Genomic DNA, 19930 nt, shown 5'->3' with positions numbered 1-19930 from the left:
AGGGCCACGCCCTTCCACAAGATAGGTCTTTCAAGGCCAAAAATAAGTCTAATTTTCGTTCCTTTCGCAATTTCAGGAACGGACCGGCCTCTAATTCTGCATCCTCTAAGCAAGAGGGTAATGCCTCACAACCCAAACCAGCCTGGAAACCGATGCAAGGCTGGAACAAGGGTAAGCAGGCCAAGACGCCTGCCGCTGCTAACAAAACAGCATGAAGGAGTAGCCCCTGATCCGGGACCGGATCTAGTGGGTGGCAGACTCTCTCTCTTTGCTCAGGCTTGGGCAAGAGATGTTCAGGATCCCTGGGCGCTAGAAATAGTTTCTCAAGGTTATCTCCTGGAATTCAGGGAACTACCCCCAAGGGGAAGGTTCCACATGTCTCACTTATCCTCAAACCAAATAAAGAGACAGGCGTTCTTACATTGTGTAGAAGACCTGTTAAAGATGGGAGTGATACACCCAGTTCCAATAAAGGAACAAGGAATGGGATTTTATTCCAATCTGTTCGTAATTCCCAAAAAAGAGGGAACTTTCAGACCAATTTTGGATTTGAAGATCCTAAACAAATTTCTCAGGGTACCATCGTTCAAGATGGAAACCATTCGAACGATTCTACCCACTATCCAGGAAAGTCAATTTATGACTACCGTGGATCTAAAGGATGCGTACCTACATATTCCTATCCACAAAGAACATCATCAGTTCCTAAGGTTCGCTTTTCTGGACAAGCATTACCAGTTTGTGGCCCTCCCATTCGGGTTAGCCACTGCTCCAAGGATTTTCACAAAGATACTAGGGTCCCTTCTAGCGGTTCTAAGACCGAGGGGCATTGCAGTAGTACCTTACTTGGACGACATTCTAATACAAGCGTCGTCCCTGTCAAAAGCAAAGGCTCATACAGACATCGTTCTGGCCTTTCTCAGATCACACGGATGGAAGGTGAACATAGAAAAAAGTTCTCTGTCTCCGTCGACAAGAGTTCCCTTCTTGGGAACAATAATAGATTCCTTAGAAATGAGGATTTTTCTGACAGAGGTCAGAAAATCAAAACTTCTAAGCTCTTGTCAAGTTCTTCATTCTGTTCCTCGTCCTTCCATAGCGCAGTGCATGGAAGTAGTAGGGTTGATGGTTGCAGCAATGGACGTAGTTCCTTTTGCATGAATTCATCTAAGACCATTACAACTGTGCATGCTCAAACAGTGGAATGGGGACTATACAGACTTGTCTCCAATGATTCAAGTAGATCAGAAGACAAGAGATTCACTCCATTGGTGGCTGACCCTGGACCATCTGTCCCAGGGAATGAGCTTCCGCAGACCAGAGTGGGTCATTGTCACGACCGACGCCAGTCTAGTGGGCTGGGGCGCGGTCTGGGAATCCCTGAAAGCTCAGGGTCTATGGTCTCGGGAAGAGTCTCTTCTCCCGATAAACATTCTGGAACTGAGAGCGATATTCAATGCTCTCAGGGCTTGGCCTCAACTAGCAAAGGCCAGATTCATAAGGTTCCAATCAGACAACATGACGACCGTTGCGTATATCAATCATCAGGGGGGAACAAGGAGTTCCCTGGCGATGAAAGAAGTGACCAAAATAATTCAATGGGCGGAGGATCACTCCTGCCACCTGTCTGCGATCCACATCCCAGGTGTGGAAAACTGGGAGGCGGATTTTCTGAGTCGTCAGACATTCCATCCGGGGGAGTGGGAACTCCATCCGGAGATCTTTGCCCAAATAACTCAATTATGGGGCATTCCAGACATGGATCTGATGGCGTCTCGTCAGAACTTCAAGGTTCCTTGCTACGGGTCCAGATCCAGGGATCCCAAGGCGACTCTAGTAGATGCACTAGTAGCACCTTGGACCTTCAACCTAGCTTATGTATTTCCACCGTTTCCTCTCATTCCCAGGCTGGTAGCCAGGATCAATCAGGAGAGGGCCTCGGTGATCTTGATAGTTCCTGCGTGGCCACGCAGGACTTGGTATGCAGACCTGGTGAATATGTCATCGGTTCCACCATGGAAGCTACCTTTGAGACAGGACCTTCTTGTTCAGGGTCCATTCGAACATCCAAATCTGGTCTCCCTCCAGCTGACGGCTTGGAGATTGAACGCTTGATTCTATCAAAGCGTGGGTTTTCAGATTCTGTGATAGATACTCTGGTTCAGGCCAGAAAACCGGTAACTAGAAAGATTTACCATAAAATATGGAAAAGATTTATCTGTTGGTGTGAATCCAAAGGATTCCCATGGAATAAGATAAAAATTCCTAAGATTCTCTCCTTTCTACAAGAAGGTTTGGAGAAAGGATTATCTGCAAGTTCTCTAAAGGGACAGATCTCTGCTTTATCTGTCTTACTACACAAAAGACTGGCAGCTGTGCCAGATGTTCAAGCATTTGTTCAGGCTCTGGTTAGGATCAAGCCTGTTTACAAACCTTTGACTCCTCCCTGGAGTCTAAATCTAGTTCTTTCAGTTCTTCAAGGGGTTCCGTTTGAACCTTTACATTCCATAGATATTAAGTTACTATCTTGGAAAGTTTTGTTTTTGGTTGCAATTTCTTCTGCTAGAAGAGTTTCAGAGTTATCTGCTCTGCAGTGTTCTCCGCCCTATCTGGTGTTCCATGCAGATAAGGTGGTTTTGCGTACTAAGCCTGGTTTTCTTCCTAAGGTTGTTTCTAACAAAAATATTAACCAGGAGATAGTTGTACCTTCTTTATGTCCGAATCCAGTTTCAAAGAAGGAACGTTTGTTACACAATTTGGACGTAGTCCATGCTCTAAAATTCTATTTAGAGGCTACAAAAGATTTCAGACAAACATCTTCCTTGTTTGTTGTTTATTCTGGTAAAAGGAGAGGTCAGAAAGCGACTTCTACCTCTCTTTCCTTTTGGCTTAAAAGCATCATCCGATTGGCTTATGAGACTGCCGGACGGCAGCCTCCTGAAAGAATCACAGCTCACTACACTAGGGCTGTGGCTTCCACATGGGCCTTCAAGAACGAGGCTTCTGTTGACCAGATATGTAAGGCAGCGAATTGGTCTTCACTGCACACTTTTGCCAAATTTTACAAATTTGATACTTTTGCTTCTTCGGAGGCTATTTTTGGGAGAAAGGTTTTGCAAGCTGTGGTGCCTTCCGTTTAGTTAACCTGATTTGCTCCCTCCCTTCATCCGTGTCCTAAAGCTTTGGTATTGGTTCCCACAAGTAAGGATGACGCCGTGGACCGGACACACCAATGTTGGAGAAAACAGAATTTATGCTTACCTGATAAATTACTTTCTCCAACGGTGTGTCCGGTCCACGGCCCACCCTGGTTTTTTAATCAGGTCTGATGAATTATTTTCTCTAACTACAGTCACCACGGTACCATATGGTTTCTCCTATATATATTTCCTCCTGTCTGTCGGTCGAATGACTGGGGTGGGCGGAGCCTAGGAGGGACTATATGGCCAGCTTTGCTGGGACTCTTTGCCATTTCCTGTTGGGGAAGAGATATCCCACAAGTAAGGATGACGCCGTGGACCGGACACACCGTTGGAGAAAGTAATTTATCAGGTAAGCATAAATTCTGTTTTTCTGGCCGCACCATAAAAATAACTCTGGTATTGAGAGTCCACATAAAGGCTGCGTTAGGCTCCAAAAAAGGAGCGTAGAGCATATTTAACGCAACTGCAACTCTCGATACCAGAGTTGCTTACGGACGCGGCCAGCCTCAAAAACGTGCTCGTGCACGATTCCCCCATAGGAAACAATGGGGCTGTTTGAGCTGAAAAAAAACCTAACACCTGCAAAAAAGCCGCGTTCAGCTCCTAACGCAGCACCATTGTTTCCTATGGGGAAACACTTCCTACGTCTGCACCTAACACTCTAACATGTACCCCGAGTCTAAACACCCCTAACCTTACACTTATTAACCCCTATTCTGCCGCCCCCGCTATCGCTGACCCCTGCATATTATTATTAACCCCTAATCTGCCGCTCCGTAAACCGCCGCTACTTACATTATCCCTATGTACCCCTAATCTGCTGCCCTAACATCGCCGACCCCTATATTATATTTATTAACCCCTCATCTGCCCCCCACAACGTCGCCTCCACCTGCCTACACTTATTAACCCCTAATCTGCCGACCGGACCTGAGCGCTACTATAATAAAGTTATTAACCCCTAATCCGCCTCACTAACCCTATAATAAATAGTATTAACCCCTAATCTGCCCTCCCTAACATCGCCGACACCTAACTTAAATTATTAACCCCTAATCTGCCGACTGGAGCTCACCGCTATTCTAATAAATGTATTAACCCCTAAAGCTAAGTCTAACCCTAACACTAACACCCCCCTAAGTTAAATATAATTTACATCTAACGAAATTAATTATCTCTTATTAAATAAATTATTCCTATTTAAAGCTAAATACTTACCTGTAAAATAAATCCTAATATAGCTACACTATAAATTATAATTATATTATAGCTATTTTAGGATTAATATTTATTTTACAGGTAACTTTGTAATTATTTTAACCAGGTACAATAGCTATTAAATAGTTAATAACTATTTAATAGTTACCTAGTTAAAATAATAACAAAATTACCTGTAAAATAAATCCTAACCTAAGTTACAATTAAACCTAACACTACACTATCATTAAATTAATTAAATAAAATATCTACAATTACCTACAATTAAACCTAACACTACACTATCAATACATTAATTAAATACAATATCTACAAATAACTACAATGAAATAAACTAACTAAAGTACAAAAAATAAAAAAGAACTAAGTTACAAAAAATAAAAAAATATTTACAAACATAAGGAAAATCTTACAACAATTTTAAACTAATTACACCTACTCTAAGCCCCCTAATAAAATAACAAACCCCCCAAAATAAAAAAATGCCCTACCCTATTCTAAATTAAAAAAGTTCAAAGCTCTTTTACCTTACCAGCCCTGAAAAGGGCCATTTGCGGGGCATGCCCCAAATAATTTAGCTCTTTTGCCTGTAAAAAAAACATACAATACCCCCCCCCCAACATTACAACCCACCACCCACATACCCCTAATCTAACCCAAACCCCCCTTAAATAAATCTAACACTAAGCCCCTGAAGATCATCCTACCTTGTCTTCACCATACCAGGTTCACCGATACGTCCTGGCACCAAAATCTTCATCCAACCCAAGCGGGGGCTGGCGATCCATCATCCGGCGGCTGAAGAGGTCCAGAAGAGGCTCCAAAGTCTTCATCCTATCCGGGAAGAAGAGTAGATCCGGACCGGCAACCATCATCTTCCAAGCGGCATCTTCTATCTTCATCCGATGAGGACCGGCTCCATCCTGAAGACCTCCACCGTGGACCCATCTTCATCCGGCGACGTCCAACTGAAGAATGACGGTTCCTTTAAGGGACGTCATCCAAGATGGCGTCCCTCGAATTCCGATTGGCTGATAGGATTCTATCAGCCAATCGGAATTAAGGTAGGAATATTCTGATTGGCTGATGGAATCAGCCAATCAGAATCAAGTTCAATCCGATTGGCTGATCCAATCAGCCAATCAGATTGAGCTCGCATTCTATTGGCTGTTCCGATCATTAAATATTTATTAAATAGTTATTAACTATTTAATAGCTATTGTACCTGGTTAAAATAATTACAAAGTTACCTGTAAAATAAATATTAATCCTAAAATAGCTATAATATAATTATAATTTATAGTGTAGCTATATTAGGATTTATTTTACAGGTAAGTATTTAGCTTTAAATAGGAATAATTTATTTAATAAGAGTTAATTAATTTTGTTAGATTAAAATTATATTTAATTTAGGGGGGTGTTAGTGTTAGGGTTAGACTTAGCTTTACGGGTTAATACATTTATTAGAATAGCGGCGAGATTCGGTCGGCAGATTAGGGGTTAATAATTTAAGTTAGGTGTCGGCGATGTTAGGGAGGGCAGGTTAGGGGTTAATAAATATAATATAGGGGTCGGCGGTGTTAGGGGCAGCAGATTAGGGGTACATAGCTATAATGTAGCTGGCGGCTCTTTGCGGTCGGCAGATTAGGGGTTAATTATTGTAGGTAGGTGGCGGCTACGTTGTGGGGGGCAGGTTAGGGGTTAATAAATATAATATAGGGGTCGGCGATGTTAGGGCAGCAGATTAGGGGTACATAGCTATAATGTAGCTGGCGGCAGCATGCGGACGGCAGATTAGGGGTTAATAAGTGTAGGTAGCTGGCGGCGACGTTGTGGGGGGCAGATTAGGGGTTAATAAATATAATATAGGGGTCGGCGGTGTTAGGGGCAGCAGATTAGGGGTACATAAGGATAACGTAGGTGGCGGTCGGCAGATTAGGGGTTCAAAAAATTTAATCGAGTTGCGGCGATGTGGGGGGGCCTCGGTTTAGGGGTACATAGGTAGTTTATGGGTGTTAGTGTACTTTAGAGTACAGTAGTTAAGAGCTTTATGAACCGGCGTTAGCCCAGAAAGCTCTTAACTACTGACTTTTTTCTGCGGCTGGAGTTTTGTCGTTAGATTTCTAACGCTCACTTCAGACACGACTCTAAATACCGGAGTTACAAAAATCCCATTGAAAAGATAGGATACGCAATTGACGTAAGGGGATCTGCGGTATGGAAAAGTCGCGGCTGAAAAGTGAGCGTTAGACCCTTTTTTGACTGACTCCAAATACCGGAGGTAGCCCAAAACCAGCGTTAGGAGCCTCTAACGCTGGTTTTCACGGCTACCGCCAAACTCCAAATCTAGGCCCTAGTGAATTACAGTGATTTCACTATGTTAATGATGGTAATGATGGTATATGAATTATATATGTCATCCTTTTAAAAACAAGCAATCTATTTAACAGCATTATTTAGGTAATGCCCCTTTAATTGTTATGATATAAGTGTTCTCTTATTCCGTTAAATTTATATTCATATGTTAATGATGGTAATGCCAAATTTGAACTATATATGTCATCCTTTTTAAATATAAGCAAATTATTTAATAGCATTATTTAGGTAATGCCCCTTTAATGATTATGATACAAGTGTTCTTTTATTTTGTTAAAATTATATTCATATCTTCAACTACTAACGTTGAGTTACCTTTTTACAATGAAGAACTGCATTAATGGTCATGACATAAGTGTTATCTACATTCATATTTCTCAAATAACAAATGATTTATATAGAATAATCTTCAACCACTTTGATAATGCATGGAATCTATCAATCAATGGAATCTAATGCAAATCTCTCTTTATTCCGTCATCTAGTTTATAACGGCGTTTATAGCCGATGTTAGTGAAACGATATTGTTTTAACTGGGACGTTTCTGATTGGACACTAAACATCATGTGATCACGCTATCCTTGAACGGACCTGAGAGGAGACTGTCAGAAAGTAAACGGCTCTAAAGGGAACTACACAACTTGATGCAAAGAAGTTTAACTCCCATAAGCAAATATTTTTATCAAATATATTGATTAATTGCTGATATTTTGCTCTAGGTTTTATTTTTTAGGTTTATTTTAAAATTTTATTTTTACGAGTGTAAACTCGGCCTCTACCAATGGGGTAACGGGTAGCGCTTTTGATTGTGTATTTAAAGACCGCCTCTGCTGCAGAAAGGTATGCTTGGTTTGTAAAGCACTTTAAAACTGTGAATGCTCTTGAGAAAGACGGCTGGGTCAGTTGAAACGCGTTGGGAACAATAAAATTGCTTTTAGAGAAAAGCTGGTGAAGTTCTTCTTTGCACACTTAGGAGCCGTTTATCCTGATTTCAAGCTGTGAGTATATACACACCATTATACGGTGTCTTGACATGATATCACAGCACAACCTTCTAATCTAACTAGGAGTACCCCTCTCCTGGTGAACAACCCAAAGACAGCGGAGTACAAGTGAATAAACAGACAAGGATCCAAAGTAAACCGGTGCCTCCTTTTTTGCACACTATATCTTCCAAATAGGTTTCAGGAGAGACTGTGGGAAGGCTGCAGTTCTATTACTGAAGGGGACTATCTATCCATATTATATGTACTTTTGTTTCAAAGTTCAGCAACAGTATAGCAATCCAGTAGTTCAGGGGTTAAGCAGACAGAGTGGTCAGACAGGCAGAGTTCAGCAACAGTATAGCAATCCAGTAGTTCAGGGGTTAACCAGGCAGAGTTCAGAAACAGTATAGCAATCCAGTAGTTCAGGGGTTAAGCAGGCAGAGTCGTCAGACAGGCAGAAATCAGCATCAGTATAACAATCCAGCATTAAGTATAATAACACCCAGGAGCACACTAACACCTATACTTGGGCAGTGATAGGTAGAAAGTGAGCAACTTACATAGGCGCAGGATTCGCGCCACAGGAGATCCTGACCGGCTTCAGAGGGAAAGAGACGTACAGCGATGACGTCACCGCCGCACGCACACAGGAGCCGACTCTTCCCTGGCAATGGCAAGAGCAGCAAGCGCTGCGTCCCTGGCAACAGCCAGATTGGCTTGACAGTCTTCAATGGATGGGTTAGATGGGAGGGTGAATGCTCCTATGTTAGGATACACTTGGGTAGGAGAGCAGTTAGGTTAAGGGTCTTTTATGGTAAATGTTTGTGGTGGGGGTGTTGTAGAGAGGTGATATAAGATGAAATGCACACCTTTGGGGGGTCAATGCTGAAAAAGGCAAAATTATAACAAATGCAAAAAGTCCAGATGAGGCAGCATACAAATAACACATTTATTTAAGCAAAAGTATCAAACAGCATAGAAACGTTTCTGTATATGGCATGATTAAAGGGACAGTACACTGTAAAATAGTTTTTCCCTTAAAGGGCCCCTAAACCCAAAATCTTTCTTTCATGATTCAGATAGAACATACAAATTTAAACAACATTACAATTTACTTCTATTATTTATTTTGCTTCATTTTTTAGATATCCTTATTTGAAGAAAAAGCAATGCACATGGGTGAGCCAATCACATGAGGCTTCTATGTGCAGCAACCAATCAGCAGCTACTGAGCATATCTAGATATGCTTTTAAGCAAAGAATATCAAGAGAATAAAACAAATTAGATAATAGAAGTAAATTAGAAAGATGTTTAAAATTACATTCTCTTTCTAAATCATGAAAGAAAAAATGTGGGTTTCATGTCCCTTTAATGTGTTTCCAATTACTTGGAATTTGCTTTTTAAGGTTTGATTGTGTATATTTAAAAAAGCTGATTTTGTGCTTTGAAGCCACAACCTAATACAATGGCCCCTATTTATTAAAGGTCTTGCGGACCTGATCCGACAGTGCGAGACCTCGCTAAATGCGGAGAGCAATACGCTCTCCGCATTTAACATTGCACCAGCAGCTCACAAGAGCTGCTGGTGCCACGCCGCCCCATGCTGACTCAGGAGCTGTCAAACAACCCGATCATAACTGCTGTTTCTGGCAAGTCTGAAGACTTGCCAGAAACACGGGCCCACAAGCTCCCTACGGAGCTTGTTAAATGGGCCCCAATGGGTTGAGCTTGTAGGTATAATCAGATCTCATTACTTTATCACATTGTGTACATATACATGCTTCTTTATCTTATATCTGTCCTTAAACCAAACACCAACACTTGGAGAGAACATTTCCTTATCTCTTCTATACCCCACTTGGAGTGTAATTTCTTCTGCTGGCTGTGTTTACATAGATTATCTATATCTTGGACCTAAGGCCAGAAACTTTCAGAATAGGTGGGGATACCACAGGCTAAACAAACTATTTCAAATGCCAATATAAGGGTGAATTAAACACTTGTAAACACTTTAATACACTTCAGCGGGTAAACTGGATCATTCAGAACAAATTAAAGGGGAGAACATTTTTGAGTAATATGTCCCTTTAATGGAACATATTCCCAAACGTTGCTATGCTGTTTGATACTTTTGCTTAAATAAATGTGTTATTTTTATTGAAAGTATTGTGGATAGCCAAGGGTTGGGGCTTTTCATACTTCCATATACCCCAATATGTATCCAGAAATATTAATTTATATCCAATGCTTTAACTTTTGTTTTTCTGAGTACTATACTAAATCAGTAAGCTTTTATTTTCCCTTGTATCATTTTTTGAATCTTCATAATTGTTAACAATTAGTCAATCGGGTCGAATGATCAAGCTCTGAATGGAGCTTGATGCCCCTGTTTCCGCGCGAGCCTTCAGGCTCGCCGGAAACAGCAGTTATAAAGCAGCGGTCTAAAGACCGCTGCTCCATGACTTGTCCGCCTGCTCTGAGGCTGCGGACATCAATCCACCCGATCCTATACGATTGGGCTGATTGACACCCCCTGCTAGTGGCCGATTAGCCGCAAATCTGCAGGGGGCGGCATTGCACAAGCAGTTCACAAGAACTGCTTGTGCAATGATAAATGCAGACAGCGTATGCTGTTGGCATTTATCGATGTGCGGCGGGCATGATACGTTACATCTTATCATGTCCGCTCGCACTTTCATAAATCGGCCCCAATAACTGATTGTATAACATAGATCTGCCAACATGCAATTTTAAATTAACATATTTCTCATAATCTTAATCTGTTGTTGTTAAAGGAATATGCTATCCTCCATAGCAGTATGTCTTACCTTAAATATCCCTCAGCCCCTGTTCTTCTAACCAACTATTACAGTGTTAGTCCATTCCGTGCTTTGTATAGAGCAATTGAATGCAAATTCATCCAAAAAATATTCACAGCATGTAGTGGGCTGCTAATATATTCACATAAATTAAAATAATGTCTGCACTGTAATGAGATTTTTCAGAACAACTTGAACTTGTCACGTCAGAATGGAAACATCTTAGTCGAAACATCTTAGTCTTTACAAAGCAGAAAGTTCTCCATCCAATCTGATTTTCCCTGAGCAAAAGACAGAATATTCATATCAAGAGAATAAATGAAAACAGCAGTTTTTCTCAGTCTGTATTTGTGTATCAAGCGCCGGGGAATAAAGCAAATTTCTATTTTTGAAAACTGTGTTCACTGTATTTGCCTTGAAGATTAGTCCTTTATAAAAAAAACTTATACAATACTGACAGGTAGTTAATTTCAGGTGTTGTGGCAGTTGATCACTAGAAAAGTGAATATGTAAGCACAAATGTGTTTTGTTTTTATAACAAATTAGAAACTTGTTATATATCAAACAAGCCTCTTAAAGGGTTAAAGGTTGAGATACATATACTCTTTGAGCAAAATATTGACATTAAAGGAACATGAAACTTAATTTGTCTTTCTTTCATGATTTAGACAGAGCATGCAATTTTATGCAACTTTCCAATTTACTTCTATTATCAATTATGCTTAAAGGAACAGTCAACACCAGGAATGTTGTTTAAAAAGATAGACAGTCCCTTTATTACCCATCCCACAGATTTGCATAACCAACACAGTTATAATGATACACGTTTTACCTCTGTAATTACCTTGTATCTAAGCATCTGCAGACTGCCCACTTTTCAGTTCTTTTGACAGACTTGCATTTTAGCCAATCAGTAGTCACTCCTCTGTAAATTCACGTGTATATTATCTATATGAAACACATGAACTAACGCCCTCTAGTGGGGAAAGACCATTCACATTAGAGGCGGCCTTCTAGATCTAAGAAATCAGCATATGAACCTCCTAGAGTTAGCTTTCAACTAAGAATACCAAGAGATATGTGTAATTGGGCTATGTTACTAGGTCTACCTGTTGTATTGTAACCTCAATAAAAAACAAACAAATAGGTAGGTTTCATTATATTACAATTTATTAAAGGATTGGTATGTTTTGTTTGTGTGGTAAATGTCATTGTTTTGTAATCCTTTGACTGGAAAGGTATTTCAAATTACATATGCTGCTTTCTTCCCCAGAAGTTTCAGGTCTACCTGAAACTTAAGTTAACTTAAAGGGACACTGAACCCAAATTTTTTCTTTCGTGATTCAGATAGAACATGAAATTTTAAGCAACTTTCTAATTTACTTTCTTCATTCTCGGTATCTTTATTTGAAGTGCAAGAATGTATTTTTGGTGAACAACCTGGGTTGTCCTTGCTGATTGGTGGATAAATTCATCCACCAATAAAAAAGTGCTGTCCAGAGTACTGAACCCAAAAAAGCTTAGATGCCTTCTTTTTAAAATAAAGATAGCAAGAGAAAGAAGAAAAATTGATAATAGGAGTAAATTAGAACGTTGCTTAAAATGGCATGCTCTTTCTGAATTACTAAAGAAAAATTTTGGGTTCAGTGTCCCTTTAAGTTTCAGATTGACATCCCCTGCTAGCGGCGGTTTGGCCGTGAATATGCAGGGGGCGGCATTGCACAAGCATTTCACGAATATTTATCAAATCATGTCCGCCCGGAATTTGTTAAATCTACTCAAAAATCTCAATCATGAAAGGCAGATTTTGGATTTCATATCCCTTTAATAACCAATGTATTCCTTTAAATCATTCTTTTATTTTTATATCTAACATAGTTTTTCCTCTTAATATACTTTGGTTCAAAAGAGCTGACATTCAAAGTGTTTGTCATATATTTGATAATCTTTTAAACAATAACCTTTAGTGAAAATTAACAATGAATTGCAGGTAGAGAGATTCTTTGATTGCCAGGGTTCCGCATGCTGCATTCAGCATTATATCCCAAATGTCACTGTATTTAGGGATGGCATGAGGGGAAAGGGTTCAATAAACATATCAGCATTTGACCTTGTTTGCCTTATCATGAGCTTTTGTTTCATCCTCATTCTTTGAGTTGATGTGCCCAAGCATCTCTTTTTTCCCCCACTTGGTTCTGCCCCCCTTTCTTTCATAAGATGGTGAAAGTCCACAAGATCATCACATGTGGAATTACACTCCCTGTCCACTATGAGGAGGGAAAACACCCTTACAGGCCAAAGCTTTGAACCCTCCCACTCTTCCAGAATCCCTCAGCCATGTTTACCTTTTGGGAGAGTTATTTAAAGCCAGCGGAGGGGGTAAGCTCATTCTTTCTTACCAAAGTTTGATTTTAATCCTTTATGCTCTAGGGTTAACTTATTTGCTTATTGTGTTATATACTTATTAAATGGTCTGCAACATATTATGTACAGTTTATCTCACTGTATTTCCCTATCAAGGAACTCAGTTGTACATTGTGCCTTATCTATATTGCTGAGCTATGATTACCCTTGGGGTTAATTCTGCACCACTTTTACTGTTAATCTGTGATATTTTATCTTCTGATATACCAGTTTTTCCTTACAGTGAACCTTATTTTCTAATATGGAGCAAATGGGTGCAGCTCAGGTCTCTGGACTGTCTGTTGACCCTTTGGAGGGGCAATCTACTGATGATTTAATCCTTTCCAACCCCCCCGTTTATTCTGTAAGGATACTTTGGTATGTCCCCCTGCTTAGCTATGTACGTCTTGTGCAGGAATTGTGGATAACTCTAGTCAGGGTACTCCAGCATTGTCTTATTCCCAGATGTTCACAGGGTCTGCATTACTCAAAACTTATACCCCAGGAATTACCACTGAAATTAGTTATTTCTGAATAAATTACTTTAATGCCTCCAGCTGCCAAACACATGCATGGAACAAGCCGTTATCAATTCTCAGACTTTTAGCCTCTCTGGGATTTCTCATAAAGACAACCCTCTTCAATTCCCATCTGACAAAAGGGGTACATTTGAATCTGAAAATTCCTCCTCTGAAGATGGGTTATAAGAACTCAGGATCCTTTCCCTGAAACAGTGGATGTTTCCTTTCATTTCAAACTGGAACATATTCTTGCACTTTTGAGGGACATTTTAATTGCTTTGGAGGTGGATGATCATCCTACCTTAGACAATCAGCCTGTTAAAATAATTGATAAATTATTTAAAGGAACAGTCTAGTCCAAAATAAACTTTCTTGAATCAGATAGGGCATGCAATTTTAAACAACTTTCCAGTTTACTTTTATCACCAATTTTGCTTTGTTCTCTTGGTATTCTAAGTTGAAAGCTAAACCTAGGAGGTTCATATGCTAATTTCTTAGTCCTTCAAGGAAGTCTCTAAGCTGAATGCATTTTGACAATTTTTCACCACTAGAGGGTGTTAGTTCATGTGAATCATATAGATAACACTGTGCTCACTCACGTGAAGTTACCTAGGAATAATAACTGATTGGATAAAATGCCAGTTTGTCAAAAGAACTGAAATAAGGGGGCAGTCTGCAGAGGCTTAGATACAAGATAAGCACAGAGGTAAAAAACGTATTAATATAACTGTCTTGGTTATGCAAAACTAGGGAATGGGTAATAAACGGATTATCTATCTCTTAAAACAATAAAAATTGTAGTGCAGACTGTCCCTTTAAGGCAATTCCTAAACAGCATCCTACCTTTCCTGTTCCTGATTCAGTTTCTAATATAATTTCTAAGGAATGGAACAAAACATAATTTATGCTTACCTGATAAATATATTTCTCTTGTGGTGTATCCAGTCCACGGATCATCCATTACTTGTGGGATATTCTCCTTCCCAACAGGAAGTTGCAAGAGGATCACCCACAGCAGAGCTGCTGTATAGCTCCTCCCCTAACTGCCATATCCAGTCATTTGACCGAAAACAAGCAGAGAAAGGAGAAACCATAGGGTGCAGTGGAGACTGTAGTTTAAAATTAAAAAATACCTGCCTTAAAATGATAGGGCGGGCCGTGGACTGGATACACCACAAGAGAAATAAATTTATCAGGTAAGCATAAATTATGTTTTCTCTTGTAAGGTGTATCCAGTCCACGGATCATCCATTACTTGTGGGATACCAATACCAAAGCTAAAGTACACGGATGAAGGGAGGGACAAGGCAGGTACTTAAACGGAAGGTACCACTGACTGTAAAACCTTTCTCCCAAAAATAGCCTCCGAATAAGCAAAAGTATCAAATTTGTAGAATTTTGAAAAAGTATGAAGCGAAGACCAAGTCGCCGCCTTGCAAATCTGTTCAACAGAAGCCTCATTTTTAAAGGCCCATGTGGAAGCTCTAGCAGAATGAGCTGTAATCCTTTCTGGAGGCTGCTGGCCAGCAGTCTCATAGGCTAAGCGGATTATGCTTCTTAGCCAAAAAGAAAGAGAGGTTGCCGAAGCCTTTTGTCCTCTCCTCTGTCCAGAGTAGACAACAAACAAAGCAGATGTTTGACAAAAATCTTTAGTAGCTTGTAAGTAAAACTTTAAAGCACGAACCACGTCCAGATTGTGTAATAGACGTTCCTTCTTTGAAGAAGGATTAGGACACAAAGACGGAACAACAATCTCGATTGATATTCTTATAAGATACCACCTTAGGTAAAAACCCAGGTTTGGTACACAGAACTACCTTATCTGCATGGAAGATCAGATAAGGGGAATCACATTGTAAGGCAGATAACTCGGAAACTCTACAAGCCGATGAAATAGCTACCAAAAAAAGAACTTTCCAAGATAAAAGTTTAATATCTATGGAATGAAGAGGTTCAAACGGAACCCCCTGAAGAACTTTAAGAACCAGATTTAAGCTCCAAGGTGGAGCAACAGGTTTAAACACAGGCTTGATTCTAACTAAAGCCTGAAAAAATGCCTGAACGTCTGGGAAATCCACCAGACGCTTGTGCAAAAGAATAGATAGCGCAGAAATCTGTCCCTTTAAGGAACTAGCTGACAATCCTTTATCCAATCCTTCTTGGAGAAAAGATAATATCCTGGGAATCCTGACCTTACTCCATGAGTAGCCCTTGGATTCACACCAATAAAGATATTTACGCCATATCTTATGATAGATTTTCCTGGTGACAGGCTTTCATGCCTGAATTAAGGTATCAATGACTGACTCGGAGAAACCACGCTTTGATAAAATCAAGCGTTCAATCTCCAGGCAGTCAGCCTCAGAGAAATTAGATTTGGATGGTTGAAAGGACCTTGAAGTAGAAGGTCCTGTCTCAGCGGCAGAGTCCATGGTGGAAAGGATGACATGTCCACCAGTTCTGCATACCAAGTCCTGCGTGGCCACGCAGGCGCTATCAAGATCACTGATGCTCTCTCCTTCTTGATTTTGGCAATCAGACAAGGGAACAGAGGAAACGGTGGAAACACATAAGCCAGGTTGAAGGACCAAGGTGCTGCTAGAGCATCTATCAGCGTTGCCTTGGGGTCCCTGGACCTGGATCCCTAACAAGGAAGCTTGGCGTTCTGGCGAGACGCCATGAGATCCAGTTCTGGTTTGCCCCAACGATGAACCAATTGTGCAAACACCTCCGGATGGAGTTCCCACTCCCCCGGATGAAAAGTCTGTCGACTTAGAAAATCCGCCTCCCAGTTCTCTACACCTGGGATATGGATAGCTGATAGGTGGCAAGAGTGAATCTCTGCCCAGCGAATTATCTTTGAGACTTCTAACATCGCTAGGGAACTCCTTGTTCCCCCTTGATGGTTGATGTAAGCCACAGTCGTGATGTTGTCCGACTGAAATCTGATGAACCTCATTGTCGCTAGCTGAGGCCAAGCCTGAAGAGCATTGAATATCGCTCTTAGTTGCAGAATGTTTATTGGAAGGAGTGACTCCTCCTGAGTCCACGATCCCTGAGCCTTCAGGGAGTTCCAGACTGCACCCCAACCTAGAAGGCTGGCATCTGTTGTTACAATTGTCCAATCTGGCCTGCGAAAGGTCATACCTTTGGACAGATGGACCCGAGATAGCCACCAGAGAAGAGAATCCCTGTTCTCTTGATCCAGATTTAGTAGAGGGGACAAATCTGTGTAATCCCCATTCCACTGACTGAGCATGCAGAGTTGCAGCGGTCTGAGATGTAGGCGTGCAAACGGCACTATGTCCATTGCCGCTACCATTAAGCCGATTACTTCCATGCACTGAGCCACCGAAGGGCGAGGAATGGAATAAAGAACACGGCAGGAATTTAGAAGTTTTGATAACCTGGACTCCGTCAGGTAAATTTTCATTTCTACAGAAGCTATCAGAGTCCCTAGCAAGGAAACTCTTGTGAGGGGGCATAGAGAACTCTTTTCCTCGTTCACCTTCCACCCATGCAACCTCAGAAATGCCAACACTATGTCCGTATGAGACTTGGCAATTTGGAAGTTTGACACCTGAATCAGGATGACTTCTAAATAAGGGGCCACTGCTATGCCCAGCGGCATTAGGACCGCCAGAAGCGACCCCAGAAGCTTCGTAAAAATTCTTGGAGCTGTAGCTAACCCAAAGGGAAGAGCTACAAACTGGTAATGCCTGTCTAGGAAGGCAAACCTGAGAAACCGATGATGATCTTTGTGTATCGGAATGTGAAGATAAGCATCCTTTAAATCCACTGTAGTCATGTATTGACCCTCCTGGATCATAGGTAGGATGGTACGAAAAGTCTCCATCTTGAATGATGGAACTCTGAGGAATTTGTTTAAGATCTTTAGATCCAAAATTGGTCTGAAGGTTCCCTCTTTTTTGGGAACCACAAACAGATTTGAGTAAAATCCCTGTCCCTGTTCCTCCTTTGGAACTGGATGGATCACTCCCATAACTAGGAGGTCTTGTACACAGTGTAAGAATGCCTCTCTCTTTATCTGGTTTGCAGATAATTGTGAAAGGTGAAATCTCCCTTTTGGGGGGAAGCCTTGAAGTCCAGAAGATATCCCTGGGATATAATTTCCAACGCCCAGGGATCCTGGACATCTCTTGCCCACGCCTGGGTGAAGAGCGAAAGTCTGCCCCCTACTAGATCCGTTACCGGATAGGTGGCCGTTCCTTCATGCTGTCTTAGAGGCAGCAGCAGGCTTTTTGGCCTGCTTACCTTTGTTCCAGGTCTGGTTAGGTCTCCAGACCGTCCTGGACTGAGCAAAAGTTCCCTCTTGTTTTGCATTAGAGGAAGTTGATGCCGCACTTGCCTTGAAGTTTCGAAAGGCCTGAAAATTAGACTGTTTGGCCCTTGATTTGGACCTATCCTGAGGAAGGGCATGACCTTTTCCTCCAGTGATATCAGCAATAATCTCCTTCAAACCAGGCCCGAATAGGGTCTGCCCCTTGAAGGGAATGTTAAGCAGCTTAGACTTTGAAGTAACGTCAGCTGACCATGATTTAAGCCATAGCGCTCTGCGCGCCTGAATAGCAAAACCAGAATTCTTAGCCGTTAGTTTAGTCAAATGAACAATGGCATCAGAAACAATAGAATTGGCTAGCTTAAGTGCTCTAAGCTTGTCAAGTATGTCATCCAATGGAGTCGCTACCTGTAAAGCCTCTTCCAGAGACTCAAACCAGAACGCCGCAGCAGCAGTGACAGGAGCAATGCATGCAAGGGGCTGTAGGATAAAACCTTGTTGAATAAACATTTTCTTAAGGTAACCCTCTAACGTTTTATCCATTGGATCTAAGAAAGCACAACTGTCCTCGACAGGGATAGTAGTACGCTTTGCTAGAGTAGAAACTGCTCCCTCCACCTTAGGAACTGTCTGCCATAAGTCCTGTGTGGTGGCGTCTATTGGAAACATTTTTCTAAAAATAGGAGGGGGAGAGAACGGCACACCTGGTCTATCCCATTCCTTAGTAATAATTTCTGTAAACCTTTTAGGTATTGGAAAAACATCAGTGCACACCGGCACTGCATAGTATTTATCCAGTCTACACAATTTCTCTGGCACTGCAATTGTATCACAGTCATTCAGAGCAGCTAAAACCTCCCTAAGTAACACGCGGAGGTGTTCAAGCTTAAATTTAAATGTAGAGATATCAGAATCAGGTTGCATCATCTTCCCTGAGTCAGAAACATCACCCAAAGAAAGAAGCTCTCCTTCTTCAGCTTCTGCATATTGTGAGGCAGTATCAGACATAGCTCTTAAAGTGTCAGTATGCTCTGTATTTCGTCTAACTCCAGAGCTATCTCGCTTTCCTCTAAATTCAGGTAGTCTGGCTAATACCGCTGACAGTGTATTATTCATGACTGCCGCCATGTCTTGTAAAGTAAACGCTATAGGCGCCCTAGATGTACTTGCCGCCATTTGAGCGTGAGTCCCTTGAGCGGGAGTCAAAGGATCTGACACGTGGGGAGAGTTAGTTGGCATAACTTCCCCCTCGTCAGATTCCTCTGGTGATACATTTTTTAAAGACAGAATATGATCTTTATTGCTTAAAGTGAAATCCGTACATTTGGTACACATTCTAAGAGGGGGTTCCACCATGGCTTTTAAACATAATGAACAAGGAGTTTCCTCTATGTCAGACATGTTTGTACAGACTAGCAATGAGACTAGCAAGCTTGGAAAACACTTTAAATCAAGTTAACAAGCAAATATAAGAAACGGTACTGTGCCTTTAAGAGAAACAAATTTTGTCAGAATTTGAAAAACAGTGAAAAAAGGCAGTAAATCAAACAAAATTTTTACAGTGTGTATAATAAGCTAACAGAGCATTGCACCCACTTGCAAATGGATGATTAACCCCTTAGTTCAAAAAACGGATCAAAAAAACAATATAGACGTTTTTTAACAGTCACACCAAATTGCCACAGCCTTGCTGTGGGCCTACCTTCCCCAACAAACGATTTTGGAAAGCCTAAGAGCCCTTTAGAGATGTCCTATAGCATTCAGGGGACTCCTGGAGGAAGCTGGATGTCTCAGTCTGTAAAAGTTACTGCGCAAAAAAGCGCTAAATTAGGCCCCTCCCACTCATAGTAACACAGTGGAAAGCCTCAGGAAACTGTTTCTAGGCAAACTTAAGCCAGCCATGTGGAAACAACTAGGCCCCAATAAAGTTTTATCACCAAAGTATATATAAAAACGTTTAAACATGCCAGCAAACGTTTTATATTGTAAATATAAAAGAGTATTACCTCAGAAAGTAAGCATGATACCAGTCGCTATTAAATCACTGTATACAGGCTTACCTTACATAAATTTGGTATCAGCAGCATTTTCTAGCATTCACAT

Source organism: Bombina bombina, chromosome 8, assembly GCF_027579735.1.
Source record: "Bombina bombina isolate aBomBom1 chromosome 8, aBomBom1.pri, whole genome shotgun sequence".
Classification (NCBI taxonomy): domain Eukaryota; kingdom Metazoa; phylum Chordata; class Amphibia; order Anura; family Bombinatoridae; genus Bombina; species Bombina bombina.
This window is presented reverse-complemented; position numbering follows the sequence as displayed.